This window comes from Arachis stenosperma, chromosome 3 (assembly GCF_014773155.1).
Source record: "Arachis stenosperma cultivar V10309 chromosome 3, arast.V10309.gnm1.PFL2, whole genome shotgun sequence".
NCBI classification, from domain to species: Eukaryota; Viridiplantae; Streptophyta; class Magnoliopsida; order Fabales; family Fabaceae; genus Arachis; species Arachis stenosperma.
The window spans coordinates 111,463,455-111,483,040 of NC_080379.1; the positions used below are offsets into that span (position 1 = coordinate 111,463,455).

A 19,586-nucleotide genomic window follows, 5' to 3' on the forward strand; every position below is an offset into this window, starting at 1 on the left:
TAGAGACCCAATGGATACGCACTCAAGCTGTCGCCCAATGACTACTTTGAGCTCAGATAGAACGGGAGTGGTTATCAGGCATGCGTTCATAAGGTTGAGGATAATGATGAGTGTCACAGATCATCATATTCTCTATTTTGAAGTACGAGTGAGTATCTTAGAATAGAATCAAGCGTGATTGAATAGAAAACAATAGTAATTACATTAATCCATTGAAACACAGCAGAGATCCTCACCCTACCTATGGGTTTAGAGACTCATGCCGTAGAAGATACCAATATGAGATGTAAAATGTCATAAGTCCTAAATGAATCTCTAAAAGGAGTTTTTTTTATACTAAACTAGTAACCTAAATTTACAGAAAATGAGTAACTAAGTGTAGATAGTGCAAAAATTCACTTCTGGGGTCCACTTGGTGAGTGTTTGGGCTGAGCTTTGAAGCTTTCACGTGCATAGGCCATTCTTGGATTTAAACGTCAGTTTGGGTGGCAGTTTGGGCGTTTAACTCCAGTTTTGGTGCCAGTTCTGGCGTTTTACGCCAGAAAAGGGTTTCTGACTGGCGTTTAACGCCAGTTTGGGCCATCAAATCTTGAGCAAAGTATGGACTATTATATATTGCTGGAAAGCACAAGATGTTTAATTTCCAACACAATTGAGAGCGGCTTAATTGGGCTTCTGTAGCTCTAGAGAATCCACTTTGAGTGCAGGAGGGTCAGAATCCAACAGCATCTGCAGTCCTTTCTCAGCCTCTGAATCAGATTTTTGCTCAGGTCCCTCAATTTCAGTCAGAAAATACGTGAAATTATAGAAAAACACACAAATTCATAGTGAAATCCAGAATTGTGATTTTTGAATAAAACTTAATAAAAACCTAACAAAAAGTCTATAAAACATACTAAAAACTATATGAAAACACTATCAAAAAGCGTATAGAATATCCGCTCATCACAACACTAAACTTAAATTGTTGCTTGTCCCCAAGCAACTAGACTAATTAAATAGGATAAAAAGAAAATTATGGTCCAATAAAATCTCAGAGTCTTTAATGAAGCTCAAATTCAAATTAGATGGGCGGGGCTTAGAGCTTTTTGCTTCTGAATAGTTTTGGCATCTCATTTTATCCCCTGAAACTCAGAATGATTGGCTTCTTTCAGAACTCAGCATGCAGATAGTGTTATTGATTCTCCTAGTTTAGTATGTTGATTCTTGAACACAGCTACTTTATGAGTCTTGGTCGTGACCCTAAGCATCTTGTTTTCTAGTATTACCACCGGATACATAAATGCCACAGACACATAACTGGGTGAACCTTTTTAGATTGTGACTCAACTTTGCTAGAGTCCCCAGTTAGAGGTGCCCAGGGTTCTTAAGCACACTCTTTTTGCTTTGGATCACGACTTTAACCACTCAGTCTCAAGTTTTTCACCTGGACCTTCATGACACTAGCACATGGTTAGGGACAGCTTGATTTAGCCGCTTAGGCCAGGATTTTATTCCCTTGGGCCCTCCTATCCATTAATACTCAAAGCCTTGGATCCTTTTTATCCTTGCCTTTTGGTTTAAACGGCTATTGGCTTTTTCTGTTTGCTTTTTCTTTTTCTTTATTATTTTTTTCGCCATTTTTTTGACAAGCTTTGTGTTTTTCACTGCTTTTTCTTGCTTCAAGAATCAATTTTATGATATTTCAGATTATCAATAACATTTTTCTGTTCACCTCATTCTTTCAAGAACCAAACATTACTCAAATTTCAGTCTAAAAAATATGCACTATTTATGCATTCATTCAGAGAGCTAAAGTAATGCCACCACATATAAATAATTTGAATTTTTCTTATTTTGTACTCGAAATATTTGCACGCTTGCTCTTTTAAAAAAAAATCTACTATTTTATTCATGTTTGATGATGATAAGAAGAGTAAATTATACCCTAATTGATAAAAATAATACTAATGCTTATGCAACTCTAATACTAATGCTCATGCAACTCTTAAACTAGGTCTCTAATAACAGAAGTTATCACAGAGTTAGGACTCCACAACCTTTATTTTGAGAGAGAGGTGCTCCCTCAATCTGTGGGACGGCTAGCTCTTCAAGGGACAGCTTCTGGCACTTTAGCTTCTGTATCTCACACCCTTGCTTCTCCTGTTCTTTGAGCAGTTTGCAAAGCATGCTGTTCTGATTTTACTGCTCTTCTTTGAGTTGATCCATAGTTTCTTGCAGCTTGGTGATAGATGCTTCTAAGTGGGCCCAATTGTTAAATTGAGGAATTTATGGGAGGAGCTCATGCGCCCTCCTCTTGATGAGGTTGTCTTGAACTTGAGGTCCATTCATTACCTTTTTGGCGATTGGGTGTTCAACTGGGATATACTCATCCACTCCTATCTTCACCCCCGCATCTTTACATATCAAACTGATCAAGCTTGGGTAAGCCAATTTGGCCTCAGTGGATTCTTTGTTTGCAAATATGTAAATCTCACGAGGAATCAGCTGATGAACCTCCACTTCTTTTTCTAGCATAATACAGTAAATCATCACTACCCTTTTGACAGTGACTTCAGAATGGTTTCTGGTGGGAAGTATAGAATGCCCAATGAAATCCAGCCAGCCCCTAGCAATCGGTTTGAGATCTTCTCTCTTCAGTTGGTTTGGAACACCTTTTGAGTTGGTTATCCACTTGGTTCCAGGGAGGCATATGTCCTCTAAAACTTAATCCAGCTTTTTATCTTTAGCCATTCTCCTATTAAAAGATTCTGGATCATCTTGTAGTTGAGGAAGTTTGAGGATTTCTCTCACTTTATCAAGGTGGAAGTAAATAACCTTTCCTCTAACTATAATCTGAAAGGTGTGGAAGGCAGTTCCCTTCATTCTTTGCTTATCTGTCATCCACGGATTTGCAAAGAATTCATGGATCATGTTTCTTCCAATATATATCTCAGGATTAGCCAAGATTTCCCAGCCCCTGTTTTGAATCTGCTCTTGGATCTCTGGGTATTCGTCTTCTTTTAGATTGAACTTAACTTCCGGGATCACTGATCTTTGGCACACAATTTTGAAGTAATAGTTTGCATGTTCTTTGGTGCAGAACCTCTGATGTATCCAAGGTTTTGGATTATTTTCTTTCTTACTTCTTGGAGTGGTTTATTTTCCTTTAGAGGCCATGATCTCAATTTGTGTTAGCTCAGTGATCACGAAAAATCACACCAAACTTAGAGGTTTGCTTGTCCTCAAGCAAAAGAAAAAAAGAAGAGGAATAGAAGGAGAGAAAGATTTGAATAATGGGTTAAGGTGGTTGGCCAAATGTGTGTTTAAAAGCGAGGGGGGTGGGTTCGAATTTTTAGAGAAGAAAAGATAGAAAGATATGATTGAAAAAAAAGATAAACATGATGTGAAAAAGATAAGATTTTAAAAATTAAAAGATTCGTAAACGATGTGAGGAGGTGAAATCTAAATTTTCGTTGCTGCAATTAAGAATAAAAGATAATATGGAAGAATGAAAAAAATTTGGAAAGAAATTGGAAAGAAAAATGAGTTTTAAAAATGTGTTGAAAAAGAATTGAAAAGAATTGAAAAAAGAATTAAGAAGAATTTATAAGATTAAACTTTTTTTTAGAAAATGGAGATTGGAAAATGAATATTTGAAACATGTTTATGCAGAAAATTATGAACTAAAACATGAAAATTCGAAAAAAACTGAATTGGGAATAAAATTACCTCCCTCCTATTGTTTTGGCATTAAACGCCCAGAATGATAGCCATTCTGGCGTTTAACGCCCATCTGGTGGCTAGTCTGGACTTTACTATGAGTTTGTGTATTTTTCTGTGATTTCAGGTATTTTCTGGCTAAAATTGAGGGACCTGAGCACAAATCTGATTCAGAGGATGAAAAAGGACTGTAGATGTTGTTGGATTCTGACCTCCTTGCACTCGAAGTGGATTTTCTAAAGTTACAGAACTCCAAATGGCGCTCTCTTAATTGCGTTGGAAAGTAGACATCTAGAGCTTTCCAGCAATATATAATACTCCATACATTGCTCGAGTTTTGATGACACAAACTGGCGTTCAAACGTCCCTTCTCTGCCTTATTCTGAAGTTAAAACGCCAGAACTGGCATAAAAGTTGGAGTTAAATGCCCAAACTAGCACTAAAGCTGGTGTTTAACTCCAAGGAAGACCTCTACACGTGTAAAGCTCAATGCTCAGCACAAGCACACACCAAGTGGGCCCAGAATTGGATTTCTGCGTTATTTACCTATTTCTGTAAAGCCTAGTAGCTAGTTTCATTATAAATAGGACCTTTTACTATTGTATTTTCATCTTCGGATCATAGAGACATTCTGGATATCATATTTTCATAATTGGGGAGGCTGGCCATTCGGCCATCCCTGGACCTCCAGACAACTTATGTATTTTCAACGGTGGAGTTTCTACACACCATAGATTAAGGTGTGGAGCTCTGCTGTTCCTCGAGTATTAATGTAATTACTACTATTTTCTATTCAATTCAGCTTATTCTTATTCTAAGATATTCACTCACACTTCAACCTGATGAATGTGATGATCCGTGACACTCATCATCATTCTCACCTATGAACGCGTGACTGACAACCACTTCCGTTCTACTTAAGATTGAGCGTGTATCTCTTAGCCTCCATTCTGAAAGATCGGAGTCTTCGTGGTATAAGCTAGAATTATTGGCGGCCATTCTTGAGATCCGGAAAGTCTAAACCTTGTCTGTGGTATTCCGATAGGATCTGGGAAGGGATGACTGTGACGAGCTTCAAACTCGCGAGTGTTGGGCATAGTGACAGACGCAAATAGGATCACTGGATTCTATTCCAACATGATCGAGAACCGACAGATGATTAGCCATGCGATGACAGCGCATTTGGACCATTTTCACTGAGAGGACGGGAAGTAGCCATTGGCAACGGTGATGCCCAACAAACAGCTTGCCATGGAAAGGAGTATGAAGGATTGGATGAAGGCAGTAGGAAAGCAGAGATTCAACAGGAACAAAGCATCTCTATGCACTTATCTGAAATTCTCACCAATGAATTACATAAGTATCTCTATCTTTACTTTATGTTTTATTTATCTTTTTTATTATTAAAACTCCATAACCCATTTGAATTCGCCTGACTGAGATTTACAAGGTGACCATAGCTTGCTTCAAGCCAACAATCTCCGTGGGATCGACCCTTACTCACGTAAGGTTTATTACTTGGACGACTTAGTGCACTTGCTGGTTAGTTGTGCGAAGTTGTGAAAAAGAGTGAGATTACAATTGTACGTACCAAGTTGTTGGTGCCATTGTGAATCACAATTTTGTGCACCAAGTTTTTGGCACCGTTGCCGGGGATTATTCGAGTTTGGACAACTGACGGTTCATCTTATTGCTTAGATTAGGTGATTTTCTTTTTGTTTTAATCCTTATTTTATTTTCAAAGAGTTTACAAAAATCTTTCAAAACTTTTTCTTCTTTTTCGTTTTTTTCAAAATTATTTTCGAAAAATGCAAAAAAAATCATAAAATCATAAAAACTCAAAAATATTTCATGGTTCTTGTTTGAATCTAGGGCCAAATGTTAAGTTTGGTGTCAATTGCATAATTTTAATTGTCTTGCAATTTTCAAAACACATGCATTGTGTTCTTGATGATCTTCAAGTCGTTCTTGATGAATTGCCTTGTTTGATCTTCATGATTTATTGAATTGCCCTGCATGATGTTCTACATATGCATTCTTGCATTCATATGGCCCAAACATGAGAAAGTTCAAAGTTTGGTGTCCTCCATATTTTCTTTCATTAAGAAAACTGAGTTCTTGATGTTCATCTTGATCTTCAAGATTGTTCTTAGTGTTCATCTTGACGTTCATAATGTTCTTGCATATATCTTGTGTTTTGATCCAAGAATTATATGTTTTGACTCATTTTGTTATTTTTCAAAATTGAAAACATATCTTCTTGAACAAAGAATTTAGCAAAATGAAGATCCAAGAACATAAAGCAGAGGAATTACAGAGAAAAAGCTGGGCGTTCAAAACGCCCAGTGAAGAAGGAAAATTGGCGTTTAAACGCCAGCCAGGGTACCTGGCTGGGTGTTTAAACGCCCAAACCATGCAGCAATTGGGCGTTAAACGCCCAAAACATGCAGCTCCTGGGCGTTTAACGGCAGGATGACACAAGGAGAGAAATTTTGTTCTCAAATCAAATCTTTTTCAAATCTTCATATTTTTTTCAAAATCAAATCATTTTCAAATCAAATTTTTTCAATCATATCTTATTCAAAATCATATCTTTTCAAACATATCTTTTTCAAAAATCAAATCTTTTTAAAATTTCTTTTTCAAATCTTTTCCAAAATAAATTTCAATAATATCTTTTTAATCATTTCTTTTTCAAATCATATCTTTTTCAAAAATTTGATTTCAAAATTTTTTTCTAAACTTCCTATCTTGTTTTCTAAATTTGTGTGTTCGAATTCTTCCTTACGTACCTCATCCTTCCATTCTTGTTTTCCTCTGACACCTTAAGGAATTTTTATACTGTGACATAGAGGATTCCATATTTTCTTTGTTTTCTTCTCTTTCATATGAGCAGGAACAAAGATAAAGGCATACTTGTTGAAGCTAATCCTGAACCTGAAAGGACTCTGAAGAGGAAGCTAAAAGCAGCTAAAGCACAAAACTCTGAAGAGGACCCCACTGAAATTTCCGAAAAGAAAGCAGCAAAAGAAACAATTATGGCCATAGGAGCTTGGTGATTTTACTACACCAACTTCTAACTTCTATGGAAGAAGCATCTCAATCCCTGCCATAGGAGCAAACAATTTTGTGCTAAAACCTCAATTAGTTTCTTTACTGCAACAAAACTGCAAGTTTCATGAACTTCCATCAGAAGATCCTTCTCAGTTCTTAACTGAGTTCTTGCAGATCTGTGATACTGTTAAGACCAATGGAGTTAATCCTGAGGTCTACAAGCTTATGCTTTTCCCTTTTGCTAAAAGGGACAGAGCTAGAACATGGTTGAACTCACAACCTAGAGATAGCCTAGACTCTTGGGATAAGCTGGTCACGGCTTTCTTAGCCAAGTTCTTTCCTCCTCAAAAGCAGAGCAAGCTTAGAGTGGATGTTCAGACCTTCAGATAAAAAGATGGTGAGTCCCTCTATGAAGCTTGGGAAAGATACAAGCAGCTAACCAAAAAGTGTCCTTCTGACATGCTTTTAGAATGGACCACATTAGATATATTCTATGATGGTCTGTCTGAATTTTTCAAGATGTCACTGGACCACTCTGCAGGTGGATTCATTCACCTAAAGAAAATGCCTGCAGAAGCTCAGGAACTTATTGAAATGGTTGCAAATAACCAATTCATGTTTACCTCTGAGAGGAATCCTGTGAGTAATGGGACGCCTCAAAAGAGAGGAGTTCTTGAAATTGATGCTCTAAATGCCATACTGGTTCAGAATAAAATATTGACCCAACAAGTCAATATGATATCTCAAAGTCTGAATGGATTGCAAAATGCATCCAACAGTACTGAAGAAGCATCTTCTGAAGAAGAAGCTTATGATCCTGAGAACACTGCAATGGCAGAGGTGAATTACATGGGTGAAGCCTTTGGCAAAACCTATAATCCTTCATGGAAAAATCATCTAAATTTTTCATGGAAGGACCAACAGAAGCAAGGCTTCAATAATAACAATGGTGGAAGAAACAGGTTTAGCAATAGCAAACCTTTCCCATCATCATCTCAGCAACAGACAGAGCATTCTGAGTAGAATTCTTCTAGCTTAGCAAACATAGTCCTTGATCTATCTAAGGCCACTCTTAGTTTCATGACTGAAACAAGATCCTCCATTAGAAATTTGGAGGCACAAGTGGGCCAGCTGAGTAAAAGGGTTACTGAAACTCCTCCTAGCACTCTCCCAAGCAATACAGAAGAGAATCCCAAGAGAGAGTGCAAGGTCATTGATATAATCAACATGGCCGAAACCTTAGAGGAGGAGGATGACATAAATCCAATTGAGGAAGACCTCAGGGGATGTCCAATGGTCAGTACGAAATACCCTAATGAGGAACCAAAGGAATCTGAGGCTCATACAGAGAGCATAGAGATTCCCTTGGATCTCCTTTTACTATTCATGAGCTTTGATGACTATTCATCTTCTGAAGAGGATGAAGACATTGTTGAAGGGCAAGTCGTCCAATATTTAGGAGCAATCATGAAGCTGAATGCCATGCTGTTTGGTAATGAGACTTGGGAGGAAGAGCCTCCCTTGCTCACCAATGAACTAAATACATTGGTTTAGCAAAATTTACCTCAAAAGAAACAGGATCCTGGTAAATTCTTAATACCCTGTACCATAGGCACCATGAACTTTAAAAAAGCTCTATGTGACCTGGGGTCAGGGATAAACATGATGCCATTCTCTGTAATGGAGAAACTAGGAATCTATGAGGTATAGGCTGCTAAATTCTCATTGGAGATGGCAGATAAATCTATGTAAAAAGGCTTATGGACTAGTAGAGGACGTGCTAGTGAAGGTTGAAGGCCTTTACTTCCCTACTGATTTCGTAATCCTAGACACTAGGAGGGATGAGGATGAATCCATCATCCTTGGAAGACCCTTCCTAGCCACAGCAAAAGCTGTGTTTGATGTTGATAGAGGATAGTTGATCCTTCATGTGAATGAAGAATGCCTTGTAGTAAAGACTCAAGGTTCTCCATCTGTAACCATGGAGAGTAAGCATGAAGAGCTTCTCCCAATACAGAGTCAAACAGAGCCCCCACATTCAAACTCTAAGTTTGGTGTTGGGAGGCTGTTCATATCTTGGGTCAAGCCGTCCGACCCGGGATGTTTGGCGATAAAGCGACCGACCTCTTCGGGTCAGACTACCCGACCTCCTCTGAAAGAGCTCGGCCAAATCACCAGGAAGAGCCCAGTAAGGGCCCAACAGAGGAACAAGACCCAAATCCTAAGGCAGTCCAAGCCTATAGAAATAAGGGCGGTTCCCTTGAAGATAACATAACTAACTTATCTTATCTAAAAGGGTCACTCCACACCATTATAAATACGCCGGAGCACCCAGGTATAACGCATACTTTGATTCTACTAAAAACCTGCTTAATACCCTTGCTAACTTAAGCATCGGAGTCCCTTGCAGGTACCTCCACCCTCCGGTGACGAAGGATCAGCACCACCACCAGGTCCAATAAGTCGGACACAGCGACTACAGTCACTATCAACAAGTCAAACATAACAGCTCCGACTAATACAGAAGATCTCGTCTGAGATCGACCTACAGTTTCAGGTAACCCCCAGAACAGAAGCCACAACCAAACTCTAAGTTTGGTGTTGAGAGATCTCAACCATACTCTGATCATATGTGAGGCTCCATGAGAGCTCACTGTCAAGCTATTAACATTAAAGAAGCGCTTATTGGGAGGTAACCCAATTTTAGTTTAATTTTATCTATAGTATTTTGTTTTCTTTTAGGTTGATGATCATGTGAAGTCACAAAAACAATTATAAAAATAAAGAAAAAAAATCAAAAACAGCATTGAAAACAGCACACCCTGGAGGAAGGACTTACTGGCGTTTAAATGCCAGTAAAGGTAGCAAAATGGGCGTTTAAACGCCCAATCTGGCACATTTTTGGGCATTTAAACGCCAGAACAGGGCACCAGACTGGCGTTTAAACGCCAGAACAGGGCAACAAACTGGCATTTAGACGCCAGAACAGGAAGGAAAGCTGGCATTTAAACGCTAGAACAGGGCAGCAGACTGGCGTTTAAATGCCAGAATTGCACTCTAAGGCATTGTGAACGCCCAATTGGAGCAGGGATGAAGAATTCCTTGACCCCTCAGGATCTGTGGACCCTACAGGATCCCCACCAACCTCAACTCACTCTCTCTCCTCTTCACACCTTTCTACAACACTTTTACCCAAATACCCTTCACCAATCACCTCCATATCTCTTCCCCAAATACCCTTCACCAATCACTTCCTTAACTCTTCCCCAAAAACCCCACCCACCTTCAAAATTCAAAATCATTTCCCTCCCAAACCCACCCAAACCATTTGGCCACTCTCCCTATAAATACCCCCTTCACACCTTCATTTTCACACATCACAAACACCTTCTTCCCCTCTTGGCCGAAGCCTATACACCCTCCATCTCCTCCATTTTCTTTTTCTTCTTCATCTTTCCTTCTTCTTTTGCTCGAAGACGAGCAAATATTTTAAGTTTGGTATGGTAAAAGCATTGCTTTTATTTTTCCATAACCATTTATGGCACCTAAGGCTAGAGAAACCTCTAGAAAGAGGAAAGGGAAGGCAACTGCCTCCACCTCTGAGTCATGGAAGATGGAGAGATTCATCTCAAAGGTCCATCAAGACCACTTCTATGAAGTTGTAGCCAAGAAAAACGTGATCCCTGAGGTCCCTTTTAGACTCAAAAAGGGTGAATATCCAGAGATCTGAAGAAGAGGTTGGGAAGTTCTTGCCAACCCCATTCAACAAGTCAGAATCTTAATGGTTCAAGAGTTCTATGCAAATTCATGGATCACAAGAAACCATGATCAAAGTATGAACACAAAATCAAAGAATTGGCTTACAATGGTTTAGGGGAAATTCTTAGATTTCATTCCGGAAAACGTGAGGCTAGTGTTCAACTTGCCAATGATGGAAGAAAATCCACGCCCCTACACTAGAAGGGTCAACTTTGTTCAAAGGTTGGACCAAGTCCTCATGGACATATGTGTAGAAAGAGCTCAATAGAAAAGAGATTCAAGAGGCAACCCAGTTCAATTGAGAAGATCGGATCTTAAGACTGTGGCTAGAGGATGGTTGGAGTTCATCCAACGCTCTGTCATTCCCACTAGCAACCGATCTGAGGTAACTGTGGATCGGGCCATCATGATCTATAGTATCATAATTGGAGAGGAAGTAGAAGTTCATGAAATCATACCTCTAGAACTCTACAAGGTGGCTGACAAGTCCTCACCTTTGGCAAGATTAGCCTTTCCTCATCTCATATGTCACCTTTGCTATTCAGCTGGGATTGTCATAGAGGGAGACATCCTCATTGAAGAGGACAAGCCCATCACTAAGAAGAGGATGGAGCAAACTAGAGAGCCCATTCATGGCACTCAACAAGAGCATGAGGAAGTCCCTCATCAAGAAATCCCTGAGATACCTCAAGGGATGCAATTTCCTCCACACAGTTATTGGGAGTAACTCAACACTTCTTTGGAAAGCTTGAGTTATAACATGGACCAATTAAGGGTGGAACACCAAGAGCACTCCATCATTCTCCATGAGATTAAAGAAGATCAAAGAGCTATGAAGGAGGAGCAACAAAGGCAAGGAAGAGACATAGATGAGCTCAAGAGCACCATTGGACCTTCAAGAGGAAGACGTCACCCTCACTAAGGTGGACTCATTCCTTAATCTCCTTGTCTATTTATTTTTCTATTTTTGATTTTTAGGCTGTATGTTCTATCTATGTTTGTGTCTTCACTACATGATCATTAGTGTCTAGTGTCTATGTCTTAAAGCTATGAATAACTCCATGAATCCTTCACCTCTCTTAAATGAAAAATGTGCTTAATTACAAAAGAACAAGAAGTACTTGGATTTCAAATTTTATCTTGAAACTAGTTTAATTATTTTGATGTGGTGGCAATCCTTTTTGTTCTCTGAATGAATGCTTAAACAATGCATATTTTTTATCTTGTTGTTTATGAATTTTAAAGTTGTTGGCTCTTGAAAGAATGATGAACAAAGAGAAATGTTATTGATAATCTGAAAAATCATGAAATTGATTCTTGAAGCAAGAAAAAGAAGTGAATAAGAAAACTTGCAAAAAAAATGGCGAAAAAAAGAGAAAAAGAAAGAAAAAGCAAGCAGAAAAAGCCAATAGCACTTTAAACCAAAAGGCAAGGGTAAAAAGGATCCAAGGCTTTGAGCATTAATGGATAGGAGGGCCCAAGGAAATAAAATCCAGGCCTAAGCGGCTAAATCAAGCTGTCCCTAACCATGTGCTTGTGTCATGAAGGTCCAAGAGAAAAGCTTGAGACTGAGTGGTTAAAGTCGTGATCCGAAGCAAAAGAGTGTGCTTAAGAACTCTGGACACCTCTAACTGGGGACTTTAGCAAAGCTGAGTCACAATCTGAAAAGGTTCACCCAGTTATGTGTCTGTGGCATTTATGTATCCGGTGGTAATACTGGAAAACAAAGTGCTTAGGGTCACGACCAAGACTCATAAATTAGCTGTGTTCAAGAATCAACGTACTGAACTAGGAGAATTAATAACACTATCTAAAATTCTGATTTTCTATAGATGCCAATCATTTTGAATATCAAAGGAGAAAGTGAGATGCCAAAACTGTTCAGAAGCAAAAAGCTACAAGCCCTGCTCATCTAATTAAGACTAAGTTTCATTGATACTGTGGGATTCATTATATATTCTCTTCTTTTTATCCTATTTTGTTTTCAGTTGCTTGGGGACAAGCAACAATTTAAGTTTGGTGTTGTGATGAGCGGATAATTTATACGCTTTTTGGCATTATTTTTAGTTAGTTTTCAGTAGGATCTAGCTACTTTTTGGGATGTTTTTATTAGTTTTTATGCAAAATTCATATTTCTGGACTTTACTATGAGTTTGTGTGTTTTTCTGTGATTTCAGGTATTTTCTGGCTGAAATTGAAGGACCTGAGCACAAATCTATTTCAGAGGCTGAAAAAGGACTGCAGATGCTATTGGATTCTAACCTCCCTGCACTCGAAGTGGATTGATGAGCGGATAATTTATACGCTTTTCGGCATTGTTTTTAGGTAGTTTTTAGTAAGTTCAAGCTACTTTTAGGGATGTTTTCATTAGTTTTTATGTTAAATTCACATTTTTGGACTTTACTATGAGTTTTGTGTTTTTCTGTAATTTCAGGTAATTTCTGGCTGAAATTGAGGGACTTGAGCAAAACTCTGAAAAAGGCTGACAAAAGGACTGCTGATACTGTTGGAATCTAACCTCCCTGCACTCGAAATGGATTTTCTGGAGCTACAGAACTCCAAATGGCGCGCTCTCAACGGCGTTGGAAAATAGACATCCAGAGCGTTCCATCAATATATAATAGTCCATACTTTATTCGGGAATTGATGACATAAACTGGCGCTCAACGCCAGTTCCATGTTGCTGTCTGGAGTAAAACGCCAGAAACACGTCACGACCCGAAGTTGAACGCCCAAAACACGTTACAACTTGGCGTTCAACTCCAATAAAAGCCTCAGCTCGTGGATAGACCAAGCTCAGCCCAAACATACAGCAAGTGGGTCCCGAAAGTGGATTTATGCATCAATTACTTACTCATGTAAACCCTAGTAGCTAGTTTATTATAAATAGGACTTTTTACTAGTGTATTAGACATCTTGGGATGATTAATTCTCAGATCATGGGGGCTGGCCTGTCGGCCATGCCTGGACCTTTCACTTATGTATTTTCAATGGTGGAGTTTTTACACACCATAGATTAAGGGTGTGGAGCTCTGCTGTACCTCAAGTTTCAATACAATTACTATTATTTTCTATTCAATTCTCTTTTATTCTTATTCTAAGATATACGTTGCATTTCAACTTGATGAATGTGATGATCCGTGACACTCATCATCATTCTCACCTATGAACGCACGTGACTGACAACCACTTCCGTTCTACCTTAGGCCGGGCGCATATCTCTTAGATTCCCCAACAGAATCTTCGTGGTATAAGCTAGATAGATGGCGGCATTCATGGGAATCCAGAAAGTCTAACCTTGTCTGTGGTATTCCGAGTAGGATTCTGGGATTGAATGACTGTGACGAGCTTCAAACTCCTGAAGGCTGGGCGTTAGTGACAGACGCAAAAGAATCAAGGGATTCTATTCCAACCTGATTGAGAACCGACAGATGATTAGCCGTGCTGTGACAGAGCATAGGACCATTTTCACTGAGAGGTTGGGATGTAGCCATTGACAACGGTGATGCCCTACATACAGCTTGCCATGGAAAGGAGTAAGAAGGATTGGATGAACGTAATAAGAAAGTAGAGATTCAAGAGGAGCACAGTATCTCCATACGCCTATCTGAAATTCCCACTATTGATTTACATAAGTATTTCTATCCTATTTTATTTTCTGTTTATTATTTATTTTCGAACTTATCATAAACCATTTAATCTGCCTAACTGAGATTTACAAGGTGACCATATCTTGCTTCATACCAACAATCTCCGTGGGATCGACCCTTACTCACGTAAGGTATTACTTGGACGACCCAGTGCACTTGCTGGTTAGTTGAACGGAGTTGTGAGATTCTCTAACAGTGCCTGTAACTCTTTTGGTCCAACAACAACACCAAGCTGTTGGTGCCATTACCAGGGATTATTAAGATCCCAATTCATCATACCATGATCTGTTTGGGGTATTCTTGATAGAGCCAATATTTAAATTTCATACAAGTACAAAGAGACCAACTTTGAGGATCACAATTTCGTCCACCAAGTTTTTGGCGCCGTTGCCGAGGATTGTTCGAGTATGGACAACTGAAGGCTCATCTTGTTGCTCAGATTAGGTAATTTTCTTTTCAAAAATCTTTTCAAAAATATTTTTTTTAAAATTTTCTTTTCTTTTTCGTTTTTCCCAACTTTGTTTTCAAAAATTATATACAAAAATCCAAAAAAATTAATAAAATCATAAAACTCAAAAATATTTTGTGTTTCTTGTTGAATCTTGAGTCAATTTTTAAAGTTTGGTGTCAATTGCATGCTTTAAAAATTTTTCTTGCATTCTTTTTCGAAAATTTATGCATTCATAGTGTTCTTCATGATCTTCAAGTTGTTGTTGATAAGTCCTCTTGTTTGATCTTGATGTTTTCTTGTTTTGTGTTGTTTGTTGTTTTTCATGTGCATTTTTCGTTTGTTAGAGTCCATGCATTAAAGATTTCTAAGTTTGGTGTCTTGCATGTTTTCTTTGCATCAAAAATTTTTCAAAAATATGTTCTTGATGTTCATCATGATCTTCAAAGTGTTCTTGGTGTTCATCTTGACATTCATAGTGTTCTTGCATGCATCATGTGTTTTGATCCAAAATTTTTAAGTTTTGGGTCATGTTTGTGTTTTTCTCTCTCATAATTAAAAATTCAAAAATAATATATATATATATATATATATATATATATATATATATATATATCTTTTCCTTTTTTCTCTCCAAATTTTCGAAATTTTGGGTTGACTTGGTCAAAAATTTTTAAAATTAGTTGTTTCTTACAAGTCAAGTCAAATTTTCAAAAATTTAAAAATCTTATCTTTTCAAAATCTTTTTCAAAAATCATATCTTTTTCATTTTTTATTATTTTCAAAAAATTCCAAAAATCTTTTTCAAAATATTTTCAAAATCTTTTTCTTATCTTTATATCTAATTTTCGAAAATTAGCTAACAAGTAACGTGATTGGTTCAAAAATTTGAAGTTTGTTACTTTCTTGTTAAGAAAGGTTCAATCTTTAAATTCTAGAATCTTATCTTGTAGTTTCTTGTTAGTTAAGTCATTTTAAAAATTAAATCTTTTTCAAAATATCTTTTTCTTAAAAATCTTATCTTTTTATCTTATCTTTTTCAAAATTTGATTTTAAAATATCTTTTCTATCTTCTTATCTTCTTATCTTTTTAAAATTAAAATTTCAAATCTTTTTCAATCAACTAACTAACTTTTTGTTTGTTTCTTATCTTTTTCAAAACCACTTAACTACTTTTCCTTCTCTAATTTTCGAAAATATCTCACCTCTTTTTCAAAAATTCTTTTTGTTCTAAATTTTAATTTTAATTATGTCTTATCTTTAATTTTCAAAAATTACTAACCCCTTTTTAAAATTAATTTCGAATTTTTCTATCCCTTCTCACTTATTCTATTTAATTATTTAATTACTAACACTTCTCTTCACCTCTCTCCATCTAAATATCCGAACCCACTCTTCTACATTCTTCTCCCATTTCTTCTTCTACTAACATAAAGGAATCTCTATACTGTGACATAGAGGATTCCTCTTCTTTTCTTGTTTTCTTCTCTTTCATATGAGCAGGAACAAGGAAAAAGGCACTCTTATTAAAATTGATCCTGAACCTGAAAGGACTCTGAAGAGAAAACTCAGAGAAGCTAGACTACAACAATCTAAAGGTAACCTTTCAGAAACATTAGAACAAGAGAAGGAGATGGCAGCCGCACCCAACAACAATAATGCAAGGAGAATGCTTGGTGACTTCACAAAGCCAACGTCCAAATTTGATGGAAGAAGAATCTCCATTCCTGCCATTGGAGCAAACAATTTTGAGCTGAAACCTCAACTAGTTGCCTTAATGCAACAAAACTGCAAGTTCTATGGACTTCCATCTGAAGATCCTTATCAGTTTTTAACTGAGTTCTTGCAGATCTGTGAGACTGTTAAGACAAATGGAGTAGATCCTGAAGTCTATAGGCTCATGCTTTTCCCTTTTGCTGTAAGAGACAGGGCTAGAATATGGTTGGATTCACAACCTAAGGATAGCCTGGACTCCTGGATAAGCTGGTCATGGCCTTCTTGGATAAATCCTTTCCTCCTCAAAAGCTGAGCAAGCTTAGAGTGGATGTTCAGACCTTCAAACAAAAAGATGGTGAATCCCTCTATGAAGCTTGGGAAAGATACAAGCAGTTGACCAAAAGGTGTCCATTTGACATGTTTTCAGAATGGACCATATTAGATATATTCTATTATGGCCTATTTGAATTTTCGAAAATGTCATTGGACCATTCTGCAGGTGGATCCATCCACCTAAAGAAAACACCTGCAGAAGCTCAAGAACTCATTGACATGGTTGCAAATAACCAATTTATGTACACTTCTAAGAGGAATTCCGTGAATAATGGGATACCTCAGAAGAAAGGAGTTCTTGAAATTGATGCTCTGAATGCCATATTGGCTCAGAACAAAGTGTTGACTTAGCAAGTCAACATGATTTCTCAAAGTCTGAATGGATGGCAAAATGCATCCAACAGTACTAAAGAGGCAGCTTCTGAAGAAGCTTATGATCCTGAGAACCCTGCAATGGCAGAGGTTAATTACATGGGTGAACCTTATGGAAACACCTATAATTCATCATGGAGAAATCATCCAAATTTCTCATGGAAGGATCAACAAAAGCCTCAACAAGGCTTTAACAATGGTGGACGCAATAGGCTGAGCAATAGCAAGCCTTTCCCATCATCTTCTCAGCAACAGACAGAGAATTCTGAACAAAATACTTCTAATTTAGCCAATCTAGTCTCTGATCTGTCAAAGGCCACTTTCAGTTTCATGAGTGAAACAAGATCCTCCATCAGAAATCTGGAGGCACAAGTGGGCCAGCTGAGTAAGAAAGTCATTGAAACTCCTCCTAGTATTCTCCCAAGCAATACAGAAGAGAATCCAAAAGGAGAGTGCAAGGCCATTGATATAATCAATATGGCCGAATGCACAAGGGAGGAGGAGGACGAAAATCCTAGTGAGGAAGACCTCCTGGGACATCCCTCAAGCAAGAAGGAGTTTTCTATTAAGGATCCAAAGGAATCTGAGGCTCATATAGAGACCATAGAGATTCCATTAAATCTCCTTCTGCCATTCATGAGCTCTGAAGCCTATTCTTCCTCTGAAGTGGATGAAGATGTGACTGGAGAGCAAGTTGCTCAATATTTAGGAGCTATCATGAAGCTGAATGCCAAGTTGTTTGGTAATGAGACTGGGGAAAGTGAAACTCCCTTGCTCATTGGTGAACTAGACACCTGGATTCAGAAAATTTTACCTCAAAAGAGACAAGATCCTGGCAAGTTCTTAATACCTTGTACCATAGGCACCATGACCTTTGAAAAAGCTCTATGTGATCTAGGGTCAGGGATAAATCTTATGTCACTCTCTGTAATGGAGAAGCTGGGGATCATTGAGGTACAACCTGCCTTGTTCTCATTACAATTGGCAGACAAATCATTGAGACAAGCTTATGGAGTAGTAGAGGATGTGTTAGTAAAGGTTGAAGGCCTTTACATCCCTACTGATTTCATAATCTTAGACATTGGGAAGGAAGAGGATGAGTGTATCATCCTTGGAAGACCTTTCCTAGCCACAGCAGGAGCTGTGATAGATGTCAACAGAGGTGAATTAGTCCTTCAATTGAATGGGGACTACCTTGTGTTTAAGGCACATGGCCATCCCTCTGTGACAAAAGAGAGTAAGCATGAAGAGCTTCTCTCAGTACAGAGTCAAGAAGAGCCCCTACAGTCAAACTCTAAGTTTGGTGTTGGGAGGCCACAACCAAACTCTAAGTTTGGTGTTAAGACCCCATATCCAAACTCTAAGTTTGGTGTTGGGACTATACAACATTGACCTGATCACCTTGTGGCTCCATGAGATCCCACTGTCAAGCTATTGACATTAAAGAAGCGCTTGTTGGGAGGCAACCCAATTTTATTTATCTAATTTTTATTTTATTTTATTTTATTGTTATTTTGTGTTTTATTAGGTACATGATCATGTGGAGTCACGAAAAAAATATAAAAATTAAAAACAGAATCAAAAACAGCAGAAGAAAAATCACACCCTGGAGGAAGGACAGACTGGCGTTCAACGCCAGTAAGGAGCATCTGGCTGGCGTTCAACACCAGAACAGAGCATGAATCTGGCGCTGAACGCCAGAAACAAGCAACATTCTGGTGTTTGAACGCCAGGAATGTGCCTTAAAAAAAGCTGGCGCTGAACGCCAGAAACATGCTACATATGGGCGTTGAACGCCCAGAACATGCTTTACATGGGCGTTGAACGCCCAGAACGTGCATCACCTCGGCGTTTAAATGCCAGAATGGTATGCAAAGGCATTTTACATGCCTATTTGGTGCAGGGATGGAATTCCTTGACACCTCAGGATCTGTGGACCCCACAGGATCACCTCAGGATCTGTGGACCCCACAGGATCCCCACCTAACATATTCCCACCTTACCTCCTAATCTTATTACACTCTCCCCCATGTCACATTTCCCAAAACCCTTCACCAATCACCTCAATCTCTCTTCCCCATCACCTCTTCACCACTCACATCCATCCACTCTTCCCCATAAACCCCACCTACCTTTAAAATTCAAAAACACTATCCCACCCAAACCCACGCTAAAATGGCCGAACCTACCCTCTCCCCTTTCCCTATATAAACCCATACATTCCTCTTTATTTTCACACATCACAACCCCCTCTTCTATACCTTGGCCGAAACCCACACTCCCCCTACTCCTCAATATTTTCTTCTTCATCTTCTTCTCTTCTTTCTTCTTTTGCTCGAGGGCGAGCAATATTTTAAGTTTGGTGTGGTAAAAGCATAAGCTTTTTGTTTTTCCATTACCATCAATGGCACCTAAGGCCGGAGAATCCTCTAGAAAAGGAAAAGGGAGGACAAAAGCTTCCACCTCCGAGTCATGGGAGATGGAAAGATTCATCTCCAAAAGCCATCAAGACCACTTCTATGATGTTGTGGCAAAGAAGAAGGTGATCCCTG

At 38.4% G+C, this 19,586-nt stretch overlaps 1 non-coding gene across 1 annotated transcript; it reads right to left on the minus strand.

Annotated features, from left to right (window-relative positions):
- Positions 1-16,644: 16,644 nt before the first annotated feature.
- On the minus strand, positions 16,645-16,748 carry LOC130971725 (small nucleolar RNA R71). Its single transcript, XR_009082937.1, has one exon. It is a non-coding gene; the product is annotated as a small nucleolar RNA R71 (small nucleolar RNA).
- Between the last annotated feature and the right edge of the window lie 2,838 nt (positions 16,749-19,586).